The 20,483-nt window shown below is 52.7% G+C and overlaps 3 long non-coding RNA genes across 4 annotated transcripts in view; 2 read left to right on the top strand and 1 right to left on the bottom strand.

Annotated features, from left to right (window-relative positions):
- The window catches only part of LOC148677360 (uncharacterized), a 38,469-nt gene extending 37,875 nt beyond the window's left edge, over positions 1 to 594 (top strand). Inside the window, exon 5 of the long non-coding RNA XR_015930693.1 lies at positions 461 to 594. This is a non-coding gene — a long non-coding RNA (uncharacterized LOC148677360). The remainder of the gene's footprint in view (positions 1 to 460) is intronic.
- Positions 595 to 4,889: 4,295 nt separating this feature from the next.
- On the top strand, positions 4,890 to 8,728 carry LOC148677361 (uncharacterized). Its single transcript, XR_015930702.1, has 2 exons — positions 4,890 to 5,945; positions 6,659 to 8,728. It is a non-coding gene; the product is annotated as an uncharacterized LOC148677361 (long non-coding RNA).
- Positions 6,586 to 19,073, bottom strand: LOC148677362 (uncharacterized). 2 transcript variants are annotated; one of them, XR_015930699.1, is made up of 2 exons: positions 18,874 to 19,073; positions 6,586 to 11,669 (listed from the first exon to the last, which is right to left on the bottom strand). It is a non-coding gene; the product is annotated as an uncharacterized LOC148677362 (long non-coding RNA). The 2 variants fall into 2 exon arrangements; XR_015930700.1 differs by lacking the exon at positions 18,874 to 19,073 and adding an exon at positions 12,126 to 14,639.
- Between the last annotated feature and the right edge of the window lie 1,410 nt (positions 19,074 to 20,483).

Below are 20,483 nucleotides of genomic sequence, written 5' to 3' on the forward strand. Positions count from 1 at the left end.
GGTCCTGACTCTCTGTGGTCATGACAAATCCCGGGATGTTTCTTGAAAGCAGTAAAGGTGTTACCCCTGGTGTTCTGGCCTTTACCAGATTTCCCCTTGGCCTTTACCAGTCATGGCCTCCTAATAATCCCCCTCTCTGAACTGGCTTCATCACTCTGCTCTCCTCTCCACTGAGAGCTGATGTGTGGTGAGCGTTCTGGCGCACTATGGCTGCCGTCGCATCATCCAGGTGGGGCTGCACACTGGTGGGGGTGGAGGGGATCCCCATGACCTGTAAAGCGCTTTGAGTGGAGTGTCCAGAAAAGCTCTCTATTAGTGAAAGCAATGATTAATTATTACTAGGAACAAGTAATGGGTTTATTCCCTGCTGAAAAGAGAAGACAGAAAACACAACGTTTCAGCCGTGGAGCCTTCTTCAGGTGTCTTCTACACCTGAGACCTGTTACTTGTGTCTTTGCAGCCTACGCACGCTGACGCAGCTCCCCACCTGAACTATTACTGTTCCTTCTTCAACGGCAATGGCACTCCCCCTCGCTGTTTACTGTTTTACCGTGGTTCTTTCACCGGATGGTCTTCCACACCTCCGGAATGGGAAAATCCTCCTGCTCCTGCTGAGTGTCGTGGATGCACGGGGCACCAGGATGGGGTGCCCGTCCACCGCGGGGCACTCGCACACGCACAAGGGACCGCTCCAGGAACACCGATCGACCTGGCCGTTGCGTCTTTGGGAGGAAACCAGAACCCCGGGAGGACCTGCCTGTGAACACATGGAGAACGTGCAAGCTCCACACGGAAGGCACCCTGGTGCGGAATCGAACCCGGGACCCTACGGCTGTGAGTCAGAGGGGCTCACCGCCCCTCCACCACCACCCTGCCCTCTATCCCCCCTTTGTTCTTATTTTGCCATACGTCCACAGGGACATGAAAACCTCATAAAAATGAACCAGGCAGGAAATGACCATTTTTTGTCATCCTTGCCGGTCAGCGACGCTGGGAAGTGACAGGGAGCGGCAGCACAGCCCCTTCAGCGCGATCCCCCCGCTGTCCCTGTGTCCGCTGGCTGGAAGAGGGCCCAGAGGGACAGAGACGAGCCACAAGGGAAGGTTTCCACCTGCACGGACTACGACAGAGCAGCTCCCCCTTACTTCTAATTACATCGATCTGCTCCCTCCAGACATGGGTTTCCACTGGAAGAGACTCGTTGTCATTACTGGTTAAGGGATCTCTGATGGACTGTCTCCCACGCTCCAGGCGATACCTGTTCGGATGCCAATTGGATTTCCACTCCTGTTGTCGGGTCGTGTTCCCAAACGGTTTGCACGGACTTCTGTCCCAGCCTTTCCCGGTCGGGCTGGCTCCGAATCTCTTGTTTTTCCATCCTTCTGTGGACGTAGTTTCCTCCTGAGAGTGAAGCCGAAGAGCTTGCTTGAGCTCCGTGCGTTTCAAAGTGGGGTCGCTCTTTTCCAGTATCCGATACCAGGTGTCAGGTAAAGCAGTTGGATATCATATCATACTTCCTGGGTTTTTTATTATCTTGGAATAAGAGAACACATGCACTTGAGGACCTCAATTAAAATGTTCAGGGAGTTAATTTCCTGGAAAAAAAAACATTAAAAAAGCAATTAGCATTGTAACTACACAACTTTCTTTAGTCATGAACTGACCAAATAAAAAAAAAAATCTAATTTAACAATATGCAAGATTTTATTTCCATTTTGTTTTACTACAAAAAAAATGGATTGTAGGAGCTTTTTCTAAAACGGGGGTGTTTCTGGTCTCTCACACACACACCACTTAAAAACAGTGCAGACACAAACTCAGGCTGCATCGGAACAGAAATCCATCTTCATCCTCTGCCAGGAACGTCGTCCTCTTCAACGCCAAGAGCCTCCCAGTGTCGCCCCACTCCCAGAGTCAGATCGTCCTTCACTGCAGGATGCCTCCATCATGTACTGCAACTACAAATCCAAATGATAAACCTGCCTCCCCTTCTGCGCATCCTTTCTGCTGCAAGTGTGAGGACAGGGGTGTGCAGTCCCCGGTCCAGTGTTGGCGAGTCTTCACTCCACCTCAGCTCTCAACAAGTTAAACCTGCTGCTTGCTGGTACCTGGACCAGGGTGTCAGCCTCTCCCCGCCCTGCAGGTGCAGAGACCCAGCAGACACACTGCACCCCAGGGCTGCCCAGCCCGGCCTCGGGCAACACGGTGGGCGAGGGGGCTGTTTCGATCTCTCCCTCATGAGGGCCCGCGCAGTCATCTGCGCAAGGGAGGTGAGATTAAAAACCCCCTAAAATAAAATCACCTGAGCGTTCTTTCTGCGATGCCACCAAACACCAAGTTCCAGACAGCTCGCTCAAGACTGCCTTTTAAGCCTACTCGAGGACCGGGGCGATGAGACAGCACTAACCCTGGACCGTCGCTGCTGGTGTAGCGGAGGGGCGTGACGCAGTGCGCCCCAGCCTGCAGACTGGGCCAGCGTACGCCAGCAGTGAAAAACACTTTCCCCCGGGGGGTGCTGGACTGGCGAGGCTGTGGAGGAGCGTTGTCTTGGCACAGGGGTGCGAGCGTCGATTGAATCGTTGAAAATCATGAGTTTTAAATGCAGAAGATGCAGAACAATACCCTCTTAACAGCTGAGAGTTTCGTCCTTCTTGTTTGGCAAACTAGGCTGCTGCTCATCGTCTCTAATCTATTTGAACACACGAGCGGCTTGAGAAGGCGGGAAAGGAAATCGCGTGCGTCCGAATTCTCTCGCACCTGGTCTCCAAACACACGGCAAGTTAGCATTTCGACTCCTGCTGTTGCACAGCAGACCTCCGCACAGAATCAAGAGAAACCACACATGGCAGAACCTGTCATCAGAGAAACACCTGACAGAAGGAAGAGTCAGCACTCTGCTCCTGTACCTGCTTGGGCCTGCCTCTGTACGAGCATCAGTGTCTTCTGACATCATGTCTGTTTCTCATGCACTGCTGTCAAACTGTGCTTTTTCTGTGCTTTGCAGGAGACGTCCGTCTGTGCTGCTGCGAACTCTAATTATAGAGAAATATGTAGTATGTAATGCCCTCCTCTGTAAGTTTTTACTGTGAAATGTCCCAAATTAATCTGCTACCAGCGCATGGCCCTCAGCACCAATTAGCACCACACAAATTTACATAAACCTTCCTTCCGTATCGTACCTCAACCTCAGTTCATCTTAAATTACTGTCATGTCTGAGAACAATGATAGCCTGGACACTCACCATTGGACACCATTAGACATATCTAATGGTAGTGTAAGCTTAGGTCCTGTTATTGTAGGTTTATGGGGTTGAGCAGTGTGAAATATTTTTGAGTTGTGTGGAGTTCCTCGTTTCGGGTGGTGGATAGGTTTAGGTCGATGTGGCTTTCTGTGTTTTCTGGTTGGTTACTGGGGAGACCATGACTGAGAAACAGGAAAGATCAGGAGGAGAGGGAGTGAGGGTTCAGCAGGTGGAAACGAGGCTGTTCTGCGGTAAACTGGACAAAGAATATCCGTCTCCATCCAGACCCCATCCGTACAGGCCGGGTGTTCAACCACCAGCGCACGAGCCCCACAGCTACAGTAGTATTACACACCCTCATGGCCTGTACTGCCCTGCTGGCGTGGTTGTGGGACCAGCGAGACCAGGACGGAGCGCCCTGCTCAGCACAGCCACAGCAGGACGGCCCTCTCAATCAGCCCCTGATGACTTAACGCCGCGCGGAAAACAAGCACCTCGGGCTTCGCCACGCTCCTCCGCCTCGTCTTCTCGCCTGGCTGAGGGCGTCTGTCCGCCCAGGACGGGCTCGGTTATCAGCCCTGACACTCGCTCTCTCCTTGGAGAGATCAGTGTGTCTCTCTCTGCTGACCGGGGCTGTGTGTGTCCAGCACTGTCTCTCTCTGCTGACTGGGGCTGTGTGTGTCCAGAACTGTCTCTCTCCTGATCGGGGCTGTGTGTGTCCAGAACTGTCTCTCTCCTGATCGGAGCTGTGTGTGTCCAGCACTGTCTCTCTCCTGACCAGGGCTGTGTGTGTCCAGCACTGTCTCTCTCCTGATCGGGGCTGTGTGTGTCCAGCACTGTCTCTCTCCTGATCGGGGCTGTGTGTGTCCAGCACTGTCTCTCTCCTGATTGGAGCTGTGTGTGTCCAGACACTGCTCTGGGAGAACACAGATCAGCGAGACCAGGACAGGGCTTTCTGAGTCTCTGTATCTCAGTCATCGTCTCTCTCTCAAACCCTGACCACCCTGAACTGTCTTTTATCAAGTGCCTAATAGAAAGGATTTCTATTTCATGCAAGGCAACGATGAATAATTATACCCACTATTAAAGACATTCCTTAAACTGATCTAATCATCAAAGTGCTATTTAAAACGCTTATCAACACCGGTGGCGAGAACATGATTCCTCCTCTGAATATGCCACGTCTTCTCGACTTCTGCACGTTTTTCGTTTTGAATGACCGAAGAAACTCCACGTGCGCAGCCTGAGTTAGGTGGCCTCGCCATGCTTAGAGATAACTGCCATGTTTAGAAATGTTGCCTGGACTCGCTCTACCACAGGACCTTATTTAAAAGTCCCAAGGGGATCGTTTCCATATGCCTCTTCTTCTGTGCGCGTTTTCTTCTGTTTTTTTTTTTAAAAAAAACCTCACATGTGGAGTTTGTGCCGTTATCCTGCTCCATCCCTAGGGATCCTGGCCGTTCCTCTCTGCTGTCACACACCGGGATGAAAAGGGACGACCGCGGGGCACGTGACGCCCAGCCCGTCTTTCAGAGAGCAGTCCGTGCTGCGCCGTCCTGTGTGTTAAAGCCCCGGTTAAGTGCGACTTAGCCGCTCATGCGACATTGTAAAAATAGAAACGGTCTCTTCCGCAGGTGGCGCTGCTTCTCCTAATCTGGCGTGGGCGGGCAGGGGGGAGGCGTGACTGTTGTCTGGAAAAGAGGTGTCGGCGGATCTGGGGCGTTGCGGGCTGCAATTTTCATGTCTGGGGGAGAATTATTTTCATGGGCTGCGCCATCCTGTGCAGGAATAATAATAATAATAATAATAATAAAATACGAGCGCTCTCCCTCCACCTCACTCGAGAAGCAAGCGCAGAGGAGGAAGGGCCTGGGCCGGGCAGGAATGTCTAAACAAACCGACGTGAACATAAAAAACACCACTAAAGAAAACAGAGCCGTGGAAACGAAAACACACACTAACTAGTACGAATAGACCTTGCCGACACTTTAAGGCCAGTACAGAACGACAGCACGCTAAAAGCTGCGTCTTCCACCGTGGACATGACATATCGGAAGAACACCGTGGGAAGTGTGCGTGATGAATCAAAAAGAAACCGTGGTTAAAAAACACGAAAGCAACGAGCTGATGAGAAACCACACTTCAGTGCGTTTTATTATAACAGAGCACTGCAGCGACACTTCCACAGCGAAGCAAACACGCGCCTTCCTTAACCACTGCTGACTTTTCTCAGGCGCAAAAGATAGACACTCAAGCGTTCACAGGTCCACGGGTTTCCTTTTACAGTATTTTTTTTGGTCCGCTTTCTCGTCGGAGCGGTTAGATAACCAGCACTGGAAAAAAAAAATAGGTTCAGGACCCTCAGAAGTCTGGACTTGTCCCGCTCCCTTCCGTAATATTCAGAAATTTCAACGACTTCTGCTGGAAATGTTCTGTCGTATATAGTGCGCACAGGTGTGTGTGTGTGTGTATATATGTGCACATTAAATAATTGTGGAGGCACACAACTAATTTCAGGCGCGATGACTTCATTGCTGCACGAACACGTGTCCCTCCTATCGGAGCTCCGCCTCAGACACTTCGGGGAGACGGCCCGGCCCTCGGGGTGACATTATATATCCTCGCCGATCACCGCACAGCTGCTCTGGGGAGCTTCGCTCACAGACCGGGGAGCGAGCAATGAAATATTAATTAGCTTGAAAGGTTTGCCTTGTGTGGACGAAGGGGGGTGGGGTTAAGTGTGTGTTAGGGTATTATCATTCCCAGTGAGTTCTAGGACAATATCCCAGTCATTCTGAAGGTCTGTGACACCACTTATTCGTCAGTGAAATGCTAGTGTTAAGGATATCAACACCAGAATGCAAGCAGAACTGCTGCACCACCCTGGGACTTTGTGTTAGCTTCTGATCTGTTGTCTTATGTATTATAACAAGAACCTCTTGCAGAATTTGCCTTCTAATTGTCTCATTGTTTTCTGTTTACCGGATCTCATTACAGCGTAGCTACTGAAGTAAAACATGGTGTTTTTCCTTTAGAATGCAGAGTTAATTAAGCCTCGTTCGAAGACTACTGTGCAGAAAAAAACAACAACCTTTTTTCACAAACAAGCAAGGACCCAGTGCGAATTCCAGTGCGAGATCCTGAGGGCCCGGAATATGCTGATACCGAGACTGTTTGACAGTTTAAAGATGAATCCGTGTTTGAAAAGAGCTCATCACTCAGCAGTGCTTTCGCTGAGTTCCTGAACATATGTGCAAAGGCGCACAGATTAAAATTATTTTGCATAATTTGTAGTTCTAACATTTGCAATAGTGTTTTGATGCAAAGGGCTGTTTAGGACCACTAAGAATGAAACACCTTTTAGTTTATTTGAAAAAGATATAATGGGCAAATGTATTCCGTCCTCTACATCACAGATGGCCAACTGCAATCCGGCCTGTAGCACCACAAGCCAGCACACCCCCGAGACCCCTCGCTCTGCCTGTCCCGGGGCTGCTCCGACACGCTGTGCAACAGGAGGCGGACCCTGCGCGGAGGTCGGGAGGGAGATCAGGAGAGGAGGAAGGGAAAGATGTCGGCTGTAACGAACAGTTCTTTCCGGACCCTATGCGGACGACACAGTCCGACGGAGTGGGGAAACACTGGGGAAACGTCATGCAGGAAAACGGGGCTGAAGACAGGGGGGCGTGTCCAAGGTGCGCTGGTGCACGGGGGAGGTGTGGCCGAGGCGAACAATCCAAAAGAGAAGTCCTTAGAGAGTATCAAAAACACAAGGGTAAGTCCAAAACCAGAAGATCCATCAGAACAAGTTAAAAACCACGAAGACCGGGTCGGAACCGGCGGACGGGGAACAGGAACGGGAACAGAGGTTAAAACCTTAACGGGACCAGGCGCTTCCAGGTCCCGGACTCGCATGATACGGAAATCAGATGCAGAGCCCGGATGAGCCTCAGCACCTGGCTTTTAAGGTGGGCTGGGGATAGGGAGCAGGTGCACAGAATAAAGTCACAAGTGAAAGGGCTGGAGCACCCTTAAGGAGGGGGGACTATAATCGTGACATCGGCAAAGCGTCAGACGACATCGCGGTCGAGGACGAGCTCCGGCTTCGAGGCCAAGGGGACGGTTAAGGGGGGGAAGAGCAGACAGGTGAGGTCAGGCGTTCCAATACCGAGCAATAATCTGGGAGCTGAGAGGCCTCGAATATCTCCGGGGGTCGAGGGCGCGGCAATGAGGGAGCTGTCCTGATTGGTTAATTGATTCGAGCGGCGCCTGTGTGGAGGAATCCGGCTGGCAGCAGCGGGGGGGTGCTCTGGGGGCCTGGAGCGGTGTCTTTCATGGGAGTGAGGGGTGAGAAGAGTCTCGGCTCGACGCGCCCGTCCGGACGGCTGGAGAGCACTCCGGGATTGTCAGGAGCGTGAAGGCGGGGCGAGCCCGTCCTGGGAGCGGGGGCGAGGCCGGCGGGGCTCTGGGAGGGCGAGGGCGCTGGAAAGGCAGGGAGTGACGTCACCAGCGCCGCCCCGCGTGGCTGACGGGGGGGTTGAAATCCATGGAATTAACGCTTTTCCGTTCGGATGCCAAACTCTTTTTGGCAGCTGTCGCCCTGCAGGTGATCCCCATTAAAAATGTTTTGGACCAAATAGTCAGTTGATCCACAACTGGGGAATTGACCTCTGGTTGGTCCTCTGCGGTGGCCCTCTGCAGGCTCTTCAGGCTCCACGCAGAACAGCACAGAGCAGCAGGCGGACTCGAGGCCAAAGCGCTGGGGTCTCCGGAAGGCTTGGTCCAGGAGCCCGCTCTCTTTACTCTGAGTGGTCCTGTGGCCACGGCCATAAACTGGACGAGCGGCTTTGTTCCCCCAGCTGTCGTCAGGCCAGGACGCGCCGAGGGAGAGACCGAGACCGACGGGGCCTCCTGAATTCCTTTATACTCGCTTCCCAAAACAGGCCAAGAGAGCAAGGAACTCTGTTGCCTCGGTGCGCGGCAGGGGATGAGATATGCACAACCACTAAAATCTGAAGAGTTGCGAACTTTACTTGACCAGACTGGGATCTCCCCAGAGGCCAGGGCAGGGGGGGGGCTGTGGGTTCTTTATTGTTCTCAGAGCAGGAATCATTCATGAAGAGCAGCAGCCTCTCCCTGCTCACTCCATTAACTCCGGGGAAGGCCATGTGCTTTTCTCTCTGAATAACGGTGTTTTGAGAGTTACAGGAAAGAATAAAGGCATCTGAGATAGCAGTATAGTAACATAGGCTTGGATGTACTGATCTCACTGGATTCTAACAAATTAAAGGAAATGATGCCTGCCGTTATCCACAAGCAAATAATTTCAGTTAATTCATTTATTTTTTCACGATTTTCACAATTATAGTTAAAACATGAATCTACAGTCCATGGTTATTCTTCACACAATAAGTACATTTAACACTGTCTGAGGCAGTAAAAGCAGTTGTGAGATGACGTGCAACAGTCTACCTAACAAAAAAATCCTACACCCAAGGTGACTCTGTGCCTTTACAGTCCTTGAAAGATATTGGCGATATTCCTCCTGGATATCCAGCTTCCTTGCAATGAGGAAGCCCCATAACACTTCAGAATTCCAGAAACTTCCTTTAAAGAAGGCGGAATCTTTGGGAATCGTGACTCACTTCTGGGAATTGGCCTTCCTGCAGTTTCACTAAAAGCCCCCGTATTCCGCAGGCTCTCTCCTGCCTGGGAGCAAGGCCTGCTGTCGGGGGCGTTGCCTGAACACGCCGGGCCCTGATGCTTTGCCTGCCGGAGTCCGGACATGTTTGAGGAAAAGGGCGCAGTCTGCCTGTGGCGCGGCGGAAGACGCACGGTCCCGGGTCCCAGGAGGCCTTGCTTGTCGCTGGGCCAGTAGGCGGCGCTCTTCTGTCAGCTCTGACGCCTCTGGCAGGGCGGGGGATGGGCTCAGTGGTAGGATTCGAAGACGTGCTCCGAACGGCCCGTGAGCCGACTTGGCTGCCCTGGCCAGCTCTGGAAAGGCAGCAGACGCAGAGTGCTGGAAAAACCCTGCATGACACTATATCCCACCGGGGAGAGGGTGGGGGCTGGAGCTGTCTCAATCTCCAAATAACAGCTAATCATTTATAAACCTTTTCTCGTCCCATAGGATCCCGCAGTGCTCCATGCTTAGCGGAGCAGCCCCACCACAAGCACTGCAGATCGGGGGGAGGGGGGGGAGAGAAACTGCTTCAGCAGCTGAATCCGGGGAAACTTTAGGGAGGCCAGAATGTAAAAGCCAAAGTGTGGGATTGAGCCAGCTCACCCTCTTCTTAGGAACAGCCCTGGGATCTTCAACGACCAGATAGTTAGGACAGTCTCGTCCGAAGGACAGCACCTGCTTGGTTATAACGTCCTTGGTCACCAAACTGGGAAAATGGTTTGGAAATTCTCTTCCAGAGGGGACAGCGCCTCCTACTGGTCCACCAACTTATATCGGCAACCTGGTTTTCCCTAGAGGCCTCCCACCCCAGTACTGTTCAGACCCAGCCCTGCTGGGCTTCTGACACCAGGCTAGAACATGTAGTGTTGCTGTCACACTGTTAGCAACGTGTCAAAGGGCTCTCTAATCCACAGTAAGCTAACTGCAATATTTTCCTGTGTTGATCTGCCACTCATGGAAGAATCACTGGAATAGTTGCTGGGCATCATTAGGGACCTCGTAGGTTTTCCTTCTTGACGTGGTCTCCTGCAAGCCTACAGATCAGTGCCCCGCCCCTGGTCCGGCTCCAGCAGCCCACAGCGGCTGGTCACAGGCTCGGCCCGGCCCAGGTGCCCACAGCGCTTCGCACACAGGAAACGTTTCGCAGGCGGACTGTCAGGGGCCCAGAAGAGCCTCGTCTCACACGTCAGGAGAGGCTGTTGGGTCCACTGCTGGGTGACGGGCTTAGTGCCTCGTGCAGCAGAGCAGGGGCTCTGGGGCTCAGGATCTGCGCCTGTGGCTCGTCTCCCGGTTGCCGGTTCGTATCCTGCAGCTGGCAGAGGAATCCTACTCCGTTGGGCCCCTGAGCAAGGCCCTTCACCCCAGCTGCTCCAGGGGTGCTGTATAAATGGCTGACCCTGCGCTCTGACCCCCAGCTTCTCTCCCTGTCTGTGTGTCTCATGGAGAGCAAGCTGGGGTCTGCGAAAAGACAAATTCCTAATGCAAGAAATTGTATAGGGGCCAATAAAGGGATCTGATCTGATCTTCTGACTGCTGGTGCTGCCTCTGCTCTGGGTGCACTGTTTCCGCTCAGCTGCGGGGCTCGTGAAGCCTGGCCCACTGTGAAAAGCCAATGAAGTCAAACAGAAGAGGTGTTTTGTAGCAGGTATGTAGCAGGTTTTGTAACAGGTCGGTCTTCTGTACCGACAGGCTACTCGTGCGCGAGTGCTGAGGATTGCGAGCAGCAAAGCCTCGTTTTCCCGGCGCACATAGCTCTATAGGGGCTATAAAAGGAGCATCCAAGTGAAGTTCACGATATTCCTCTGCATTGTCTCCTTCCGCGGGCTGTGGTTTATTGCCTGTGAACGGCCCTTCAGCCCGCCTGCGTGCGCTCATTCTCCTCCATCCCCAGAGCAGCTGCAACTCTGCTCACAGCAGGGGCTCCCTCAGACAGGGCTCTTCAAACCACAGAACCTCAGACATTTCAGGAAAGAGAAACAGCTTCGCACGGCCCTGCAAAAATATCTATATGTTTGTTGGGGGGTTCAGATTGGAACGGCGATTCAAGGGCAGCTGGGTCAGCATGCGTAGGCTGCAAAGGAACAAGTTAAAGGTTTATTCCAGCTGAAAAGAGAAGAAAGAAAACACAATGTTTCGGCTGTGGAGCTGTCTTCAGCTTTTAAACACCCGAAGAAGGCTCCACGGCCAATGCGTTTTTCTTCTCTTTTCAGCAGGGAATACACCATTACTTGTTCCTTTGCTGTTTCCAAGGCTATCATTTGAAGAAATGTGAGACAGTGAGTTGAAGGATCGTGTGTTCCTCAATGAATTAGCAACGCTGGCTTTGCTCCTTAATTAGCAGTGGAGATTGGGAGAAATAATTTATTTTGCCTGGGGGCTTTTGAACTCCAGCTAGATAAAAAATAAAAAAGTCCGTATGGCTGTAATAGTTCAGGTGGGGAGCTGCGTCAGCATGCGTAGGCTGCAAAGGAACAAGTGATAGGTTCATTCCCCGCTGAAAAGAGAAGAGAGAAAACAACGTTTCGACTGTGGAGCCTTCTTCAGGTGTAAGAACGTTGTGTTTTCTTTCTTCTCTTTTCAGCATGGAATACACCTATTCCTTGTTCATATGGCTATAATGTTGCATTACCTGTTTACTCATTAGAACGGAGAACAATATCATTATGTTGGTTACAAGCGTCCATGAAGGGATTGCTGCTTCAGATTGCTCTGTGTCCGTACACGCACTCGGCCCGCACACCGCGCTGGAAAGAAATAATTATTTTTGATTATGGTACCTGGGCGGGACAGAGACAGACACAGAGGGGAAGGACGGAGAAAAGAGGAAATGAGAGAGAAGGAGAGAGTGAAAGAGAGCGGAACAGAAAGAGAGATAGGGGTGATGTGTGGGGGGGGGGAGGTGCCGAGAAGCGATAAATATTCATATTCCCTGACAGAGGCTCTTCTGTGGTATATTTCCATAAGCTGCTTGGCGAATGCAAGAGGACCGTACCACTGCAGCAGAGAGGGGGGCGGCGGGGGAGGACGGGAGTGGTTTATGCGCTGGCCTCTTGTGTCATGAGCTGGCCCAGCGCTCGAACCGCAGGACCCGGCTAGTCCGAGCCTCGCACCTCGCACCTCGCTCCTCCACCGGGCCCTCCAAAACCCGTCCCGTAAATCAAAATCAAACGTGAGCGCACACTAGGCCAAGCAATAAATACACTCCGCTGTCCCGACATCAGAACCCGTCTTGTTGTTCACGCCGCGCCGTGCACAGTGTTTCACGCCAGGAAACGGCCCGTCGCCGGTGACAATCGCGGCCGGCGAGGAGCGCCGATCACCGGGCTGTGCTTCTGCTCCGCTCCGCCCACATCGGTCTCCTTATCGGTCAGGGCGGAGGGTTTGTTTCAGCCCGAGAGGAAGCGGGCGGCTGTAAGATTACAATCCCCCGTAATCGGTTTGTTTGGGTGTTTTTGGGGGGTTAAAATGTGTCTCGCTTTGAAAAGCGGGTATTTTAACAACGGAAACAATCCTTGTGGGGAAGATTAATGATTTACCAGGAGGCACACGGTCCACACGCTGTACTTTTTTTTCCACCGCCGTCCAAGGTACAGGCGGGACACACAGGGATACAGCGACTTCTAGCAAATTCTGTTCCAACGCAAATATTGCAAAACACTTTCCGAGTGTTTTCAGAGCTTCTTGCTTCAGAGAAATGACCTGCGTCCCGTTTAGGGAAAGTGAAATCTCTTGGAAATCTTTACAACATAATGGTACTGAAAGTAAGCTAAAGAGAATCAAAATTAAACGATTTTCGACCCCCAGAAAATGGTCGTGAGAATGATCTGGTTCTAACTGAAGCAAATATTCCATGGGCACATAATGTGAGCGTTGTTTGTTTGATTTTACATTAAAAAAATAGTATTGTATTATAAACAGCAGAGAGTCTACCGTGCCTCATTGAAAAACAAGACCAAAATGTTTTTTTTTTTAAAACGAGAACAATTACAATCAGGATTTGATGGGTTTAATAAATTGAGAGCCTTTTGGACTGTGTTTGAAATGCCCTAGGAAACTATCCCCGCTTGCTCGCGTCTGAATTTAATCATTTACTCATTTAGTAAACCGCGTCACTCAATGTACCCAACAGCTCGGGAGATTGGGTCGTCTCTCTACCGGTTCGGTAGATGAACAGCTACCAGCTCCAAGACCTATACAGCGACAGTATCTCACCCTGTAACAAGCGCCAGAATCTCAGACACAGACAACTTGCAAAACAAAAATCTTTCATAACCATTTTTTTCCCCCTTCTGAATACAATAAGCATGTTGTGACACATCTTGATTCGGGATGGAGAAGGATTTTTTAAAAAGAAATGCAAAGCATAATGCAAATTAAATTATGATGCATAAAACATAATTTCTTAATAGTACCCACGGCTGTGTGTGTGCGTGTGTGTGTGTGTTGCACGCACTCACTCGCACACAGGCCTGGGGGTAACAAGCTCCTTCCGGAACGAGAACAATCGGAATAATTGTTCATTAATTGTGTGGGGGGCGGGGGAGAGAGGTACAGGTGACCCCCTCACTGAGCTGAGCGGGGATTCTGCTGGACAGCTCTCTGCCGCCTCCAGCCCCGCTCCGACTTGACCCTTTGCGCACAAGGAAAGACGCAGGCGAGGCGGAATCTCGCCCGTCTGGCAGTTAGCAGCAGCAGCTGATCGATACCTCGATCTCAGTCAGTCCTTCCCTGAAAGAAGCCAGGACATTGGCTGTTATCAGGGATAACACCCTTCCCCACTGCTCCCGTCTCCCGAGTCCGGATCCGCGCACACAGCGGGCGTCACCCGTGTAAAACCGCCGCTGCCACACTGGCGCAGTGCAAGACGTGGCCTGCGGGGGCTGGTGTCGGTGCAAACGGCGCCCGTCCGAAAAACGGACAAGGTCTTACACCTCGCGGCCCCCGTGAGGCGAAACCCTTTCCACGGGCGCTTTCCCCGGCGCCTACCCCCGTCAGCTGCAGCCTGCAGCTTCACTCACTTCAGGCCTGTGCGTGTACGGGCAGGGTGGGTAGTGAGGACAAGGTTATTAACTGCGCTCGGGTTACACAGCCACAGATAAAACTGCCTGCAGCAGAAGCAGCTCTCTGCCCGAAGGTGGCAAGACTCCCTTTCTTGGAATAACGATAAAAGATCGGGAGGGGACCCATTTTTTGCCCCCCGAAAAAAAAAATCCTGAAAATTAAAAGAAAATCAAGGATGATTTTATCACTGGAATTTAAAAAACTCCCCTTTTAGTAAGGCTGCGTGAAAAGACGTCGCCAGCGCAGGACGGGCGCCGGAGAGCCCGCAAGCGGCCATCTTCAGCACACACTCCTGCTCCTGCAGGCCGGGGGTACCCCCCCGCGCCCGTCTCCGCACCCAGGGGAGGGCGCGTACAAAGCTGAGGTAACCGTCCATGACCGGATTATACGCGGTATCTGAAAAGGGCAGCGCTCGCCATCTGTGTGAGATTGAGTTATCATGAAATACCATTAGCACGAGTGAATCTAATAAGGATACACCCGGCTCCTCTTCTGTAGAACGGGTTAGGCCACCAACACACGCCGGGAGCCCCAGCTACTGCGTGTGTGAGTGTGTGTGTTCGAGATTGAGCGTTTGAACGGGAGAGAGTGTGTGTGTGTGTGATTTTGTGAAAGTGTGTGAGAGGGAGTCACAGTGTTTGTGTGTGTGTGTCTGGGAGAGTGTGTGTATGTATGAGTGAGTATGCGAGTGAGTGAGTGTGTTTGTGTGTGTGTGTGTTTGTGAGTGAAAGTGAGTGTGTGTGTTTGAGTGAGAGTGTGTGATTGTATGAGTGAGTATGCGAGTGTGTGTTTGTGTGAGTGTATTTGTGTGTGTGTGAGTGAAAGTGTGTGTGTTTGTGTGAGTGAGTGTGTGTGTATGAGTGAGAGTGTGTGATTGTATGAGTGAGTATGCGAGTGAGTGAGTGTGTTTGTGTGTGTGTGTGTGTTTGTGAGTGAAAGTGAGTGTGTGTGTTTGTGTGTGAGACTGAGTGAGGTTAAGCCTGAGACTGATCCGGGTCTGTTCTCCTGAAGACCAGGGTGAATCATGCCTCTGCAGGGCTCCTTCACAGCCCCAGCACAGAGGGGAGCCAGCCCAGGCTGCCCCCACGACGTCCCCCACTCTCGCACTCTTCCCACTGCTTGGACACAGTGGACACTGAAACGAGTGAGAAAGGAAACGAACCCCTTTTCTTCACTGGCTCAGGGCCACACTGGGTCAGGTCTGGCCTGACAGGACCCCGAGGAGAGCAGCAGCTCGTCGGGATGGGGTGCCAGTCTCTCCTCAGGCCTGACCCCCCCGAGGTGCTGCATCAGCCACTGAGACATGAGCAGGCCAGTGGGGCGGGGGCTGTAGCACACACAGGCGGTGCCAGCAGGACCGTCGCTCCGGTCCGACGGACCCCAACGCGTCCAGCAGCAGAGCAGAAGTCCTGAAAGCTTAAATAAGGAGACCTCCTCCGCGCCACGCTGACAAACACGCTGAGGGCATCTGGGAGGGTCCTGCTGGCCTCCATTTCACCCGGGCCGAGACTCGGTGCCGCAGCTCGAAATGCCCCAGACACCTCACAGACTGTGCCCGGGGGGAAGGGGGCTCCTAGCAGATCTCGGCAGCTGGCAGTTTCCAACAGTGGCGCTCAGCAGCCAGTCCTACAGAAGGAAAACAGCGGTCGAGCCAGCGGCCGTGCCTGAGACTAGTCTGCCCGCTCGGAGCCGCCCGGCCTGCAGCCTCGAGCCAGGACGTGACACAGCTCGTCTTCTTCCCTGTTCCCACACTCTGCACAGCCGGCGAAACACACGTTTCCCGAGGGACAGCGCAGACAGACAGCAGAGTGCATCCTGGAAAGCTGAGAACAGGAAGCTGAGAGCCGATTATTGCAGCTGTTAGCAAACACTGCGATTCGGATAGAGATGCCCACGTTGCTTTCCCTCTCCTTATCTATCCAAATTTCATGTCCTTTCAACCTTTTTCCTGCTGCTGCTTTCAGTGCTGAAGGAACTGGGGCCCTTACTATATGTAAAGCACTGTGGTGTCCTTCAGAGTGGAACGCTCTTTTTAAATGCAATTCGTTATTCAGTACATGAGGTCCCCTCTCTCCTGCAGCTTGGCTGCCTGCTGTGCTGAGGGAGGAGAACGGAGCCGAGCCAGTGTCTGTCTCACGAGCCAGCCCCGAGAGCAGGCAGGGCACCCTCCTTCAGGCTTCGCCACTGCCCGCTCTTTCTGCTGTTTCCCCCACCAGCAGGTGACGGAGTCGCATCTTAATGAGCTGCAACTGCGAGGCCGATCAAGAGGCTCCGGGGGCGCCGTGGGAGGGCCCCGACGGACCTCTAATGGAACAAAACAGAGCCCTGCGCCGCGGCTCTTAAACTGTGCCCAGCAGGCCGGAGAGACCCCACAGGCCCGAGCGAGCGGCCCGCCTGGCGCGGTTCAGCCGGCGCACAGCGCTCCTGCAGGGGTGACCCCGGCCGGCGCTCGGATTAGACACAGCCCTCGGAAACCAATCCCCCCCGCTGCCCTTGGAGGGTCACAGCTCGGGAGCGCTGCCCCTCCCCCGGAGGCGCCCGCTTGCCCCGGCTGTCGGGGGTTACGGGCAGACACGGGGGGACAGGTGGGACTCGTGGGGCGCGGCGCTGCGACACTGTGGGCACAACTGGAGCAGGGGGGTGGGAGCACCCGCGGGCGCCGTCTGAGGAAGGCCAGCACGGGGCCGCCTGTGAGCAGACACTGGCAGAAAACAGGGCTGGATCACTGGCTCCGCAAGTGCGCTCGTATCCGAAACCTGGAGAGCTCAAATAAAACGCGCCTCTTGGAACAAATAACGAAACCAGGGAAAGTGTTCCTGAGCCGGTTCGCTTTATTGTGCAAGAGCAACCCTCCTTTATTCCGAGCGGCTTCTCCTTCCGCAGAAGCCGAACATCTTGACTTTGCTGTTTCTGAGCGTTGGCTCAAAGCGCCGAACATAAATAGCTGCTGAGCCAGTAGGTGGGGGGGGCCATGGCAACCGCAGCTCAGGTTTGATGTCACGGCCAATTGCCATGGCAACCAGCCCAGATTGCCTGTCACAGCATGAGGTCAATGTTTCCATGGAGACAGACCAGCTGAGCAATAATCTAGCCTTGTTTTGCACTGGGTGTATCAGCAGGGGAGGGAGGCATATGTCACCGAGCTGTGTGCGGGGAGCCGCATCGCTGTCCCTGAATTCTCCCCGGGCAGGGGGGGGCAACATTTAATACCCAAACCCCAGAGAGGCTCCGCGGCTCTCAGGCTAAGGGACCTGGCATGAGTCAAGTTAAAAAAAAAAAGACAACATCTTGGTCCCCCGGCCTTGGGAGGATGACAATGATCATCAACGTGTCGACTCACAGGTGTCCTCTCCCGCTGTCCCCCTGCAGTCCTGCACACCGAGTGAGACAGGCCACACTCTCATTGCAACAGCCTCGCTGGCGCCCTTTGCCTCGGTAGGACATTTCCAGCACAAGGAGCAACAAAACACCGTGTGGCTCCGTATGAGCACAGCAACCTTGGGCACAACCTTGGGCACACACTGAATCACCGCCCCCCCGCCTTTAAATAGCGCCCCGGGCCGCCAGAGAGCCTCTGTTTATTTCCAGCCTCTTCTCCTCCCAGTGCAGCAGACAGCAGACCTGCTCCCCCGCTCCCGTGAACAGCCCAGCGGCCCAGACACCCGCCCGCAGCCGGAGGGGGGAGGGGGGGGGCGGGACCCGGGCGGTCCTGTCAGACCCCGGGCTCGACCCGACCGAGCCGCACTGCCTGGGCCCCCCTCCCCGCGCCTCCCAGAGCCCCGCAGAGCTCTCCCAGCTCCGCACGCTAGAGGCCCCCAGAGGGATAAACCACTTTCCCCGGGACACCGGCTGCTGCGCTCATCGCCTGGCGTCTGCTGCCACCTAGCGACACAACGCGGGACTGCTCCTGGGTCGCCACACGGGGCCCGTGTCGGCAGCGCCGCCTACCGAAACAACACGCGATGGGCGACGTCCCGGCTACGCCGCCTGCGAATTCCGGGGTTTTTCTTTTCCATTTCCGTGAAGCCAACGTAATACCGGCGACAAAATAAAGTTCTGTTTGCAACAAACGTGCAAAATGTATCCTTAATACCCCGCTTCTGCTCCCCCCCAAAATAAAACCACCTTAGAGCCCTGCTCAGCTGCCTCTCAGCTTCCAGTCCAGAGGTGAAACCCCCCTGAACCCCCAAAAGCACATTCTGGGGACAGGGAGGAGCCTGACTGTTACCTGGAAGAAACTCTTACCTGCGTATTGGAGAGACAGCCTGGTGCGTTACGAACAGTCATCTAAAAAAAGTGCAAGTAATAAGCTTTGGGTAATCGAATCGCTGAAGAGCCTACTGTGCCACAAGTCCATTGCATCACAACCGTATGTGAAGGGTCAAGAGTCTGCTAAGAGGGAAATCAGACCAGAAGTGAGAGCAGGAATTGGCAAAACGCAAAATGACAGCATAAGGAAAAAAATGTAGGCGAAGTCAGCGCTAGCAAATTGAGAACTGCGGGCCGCAGCATCGAGGTAATCTTTCCGAAAACGCAGTGAAGACGGATGGTCTTAACTCTAACAAGGAGCTTGCCGGTGAACTAAATCATTATCATCTTGGGTTCTGACAAGTGGAGGAGGAATCTGCGACACAGCGCAGTTCAACTCGTTTCAAGAGAACACGCCAGGCAGGGCCGGGGACGCGACATCATCGGTGGGCAGGCACTGAGGTCAGGAGCCGCGCAGCTCCGTACCGGAGGTCACTGTATTTGCAAAATATCGCTGAATCGCCAGAAAGGACCCAAAACTGCATCTTTGCGTACTTATAAAAAAAAAAACAGCCAACACCAGTTTCAAAACATAATTCCCCCCAAGACTTTAAATGATTTCAGGACGGTGGCACTGACCCCTTTAGTTGTGAAATCACTTGAGAAAATCGATAACAGGCAGCACCTAGTGGATCCCACGCAGTTGGCCAACAGGGCTGAAAGAGGAGTCGAAGATGCTTCCCTGACATAACTGAAACTCAGGTGGGGAGCTGCGTCAGCATGCGTAGGCTGCAAAGGAACAAGTAAATAGGCTTACTCCAAGCTGAGAGGAGAAGAAAGAAAACACAACGTTGTGCTTTTTCTGCTCCTTTCAGCGTGGAATAAACCTATTACTTGTTCCATTACTGAAACTCTTCTGTTCACATCCAGAAGGTCCCAAGACACACGCCCAGCTTTTATTTAGATTTCTCCTCAGCCTTTAACACCATTCGGCCACACCTGTTAGTGGCAAGTTTACTCTCACCTTTTAATCTGGACTTTAATTCTATAGGTTTGATTTGAGACATTTCGAGCAATAAATCACAGGGAGTGAGGGCAAATGGTTTTTGCTCTGCCTATCAGAGTCGCGCTGATTTTCCTTCTTGTATCAGGGCTGTGTGCTGTCCCCCATCCTGTGCATTCTGTTCACAGACAGCTGTAGAAGCCCTGGAGAGGACAGACATGCTGACGTCTGCTGATGACTCTGCCAGTCAGTCTGCTCCAAGACTTGTGAATTATGATGTTGATCGGCCCTTCCTCCAGCTCCTTCCTTCAGCTCGATGTTTCAGTTGTGATAACCGATCATAGAAAGCAACCACTAGCTGCAGAACCAACAGTGACCGAGGAGCAAGAAATTGAAATTGTCAAGTTACAAATATTTTCCTACTCTTGTTAATAACCTTTGAGGAAAACAACGCCATATGTAAGATTGCTCTTCCTGAGTACACCTTGCTCTTTTAATGTGCGTCCTACTTTATTCTATAGACGTTTAATGGAATCTGTCCTAACATTCACTGTGGTAGCTTGGTTTGGTACCTTTAATACAGGCAATAAAAACACACTGAGCAGGAATGTGAAGGTAATCAGCAAAATTATTGGTTCCCATGGGCTACAGTTTTCGGAAATCTGCATCAAGCAAACAGCGCAGAAGGCCAATATCATCAGTGACCACTGTCAACGGAACAACAGCTGTTTCCCCTCCAGGGCTCCAACCCACAGCCTTTAGAGTTCCACACCCAGAAGGATCCAAAACTACTACTCCACCACACGAACCATAACCCAATATCCAAGGGCTCACACACCACACGGAGATCTCATCGAATAGAACAGCACAATAACTTGTCTATGCCCTTTAGCACCTAGTGTGATGCAACATGTAAATGAATTCCAGTGTGCACACAGGACTCGCACCAAGGAAGAATGTGCCGCTGGAAATGATTGACTAAACTGTTCAAACGGGGACAGAGACCAGAGAAGAAACAGGTTTTCTAGTTGACTGACAGCCTCTTGCCTGTCCAAGGGAGAGCAGAGCTGTTCCCGGGAGACCCTGGGCCACAGGAAATGCAGATGGACAGGAAGGCCTCCACTTTTCAACTCGGAAACACGGCCACTAGAATATTCCCAGAAGCTGCCCTTTTACAGCCCGGCTCTTCAAGCATGGCCCTGGTGTGAGCCTGTGTGTGTCTGCCCTGCATCCAGGGTGTGTGAGT

This window comes from Lepisosteus platostomus, chromosome 2 (genome assembly GCF_059453375.1).
Source record: "Lepisosteus platostomus isolate fLepPlt1 chromosome 2, fLepPlt1.hap1, whole genome shotgun sequence".
Lineage (NCBI taxonomy): Eukaryota > Metazoa > Chordata > Actinopteri > Semionotiformes > Lepisosteidae > Lepisosteus > Lepisosteus platostomus.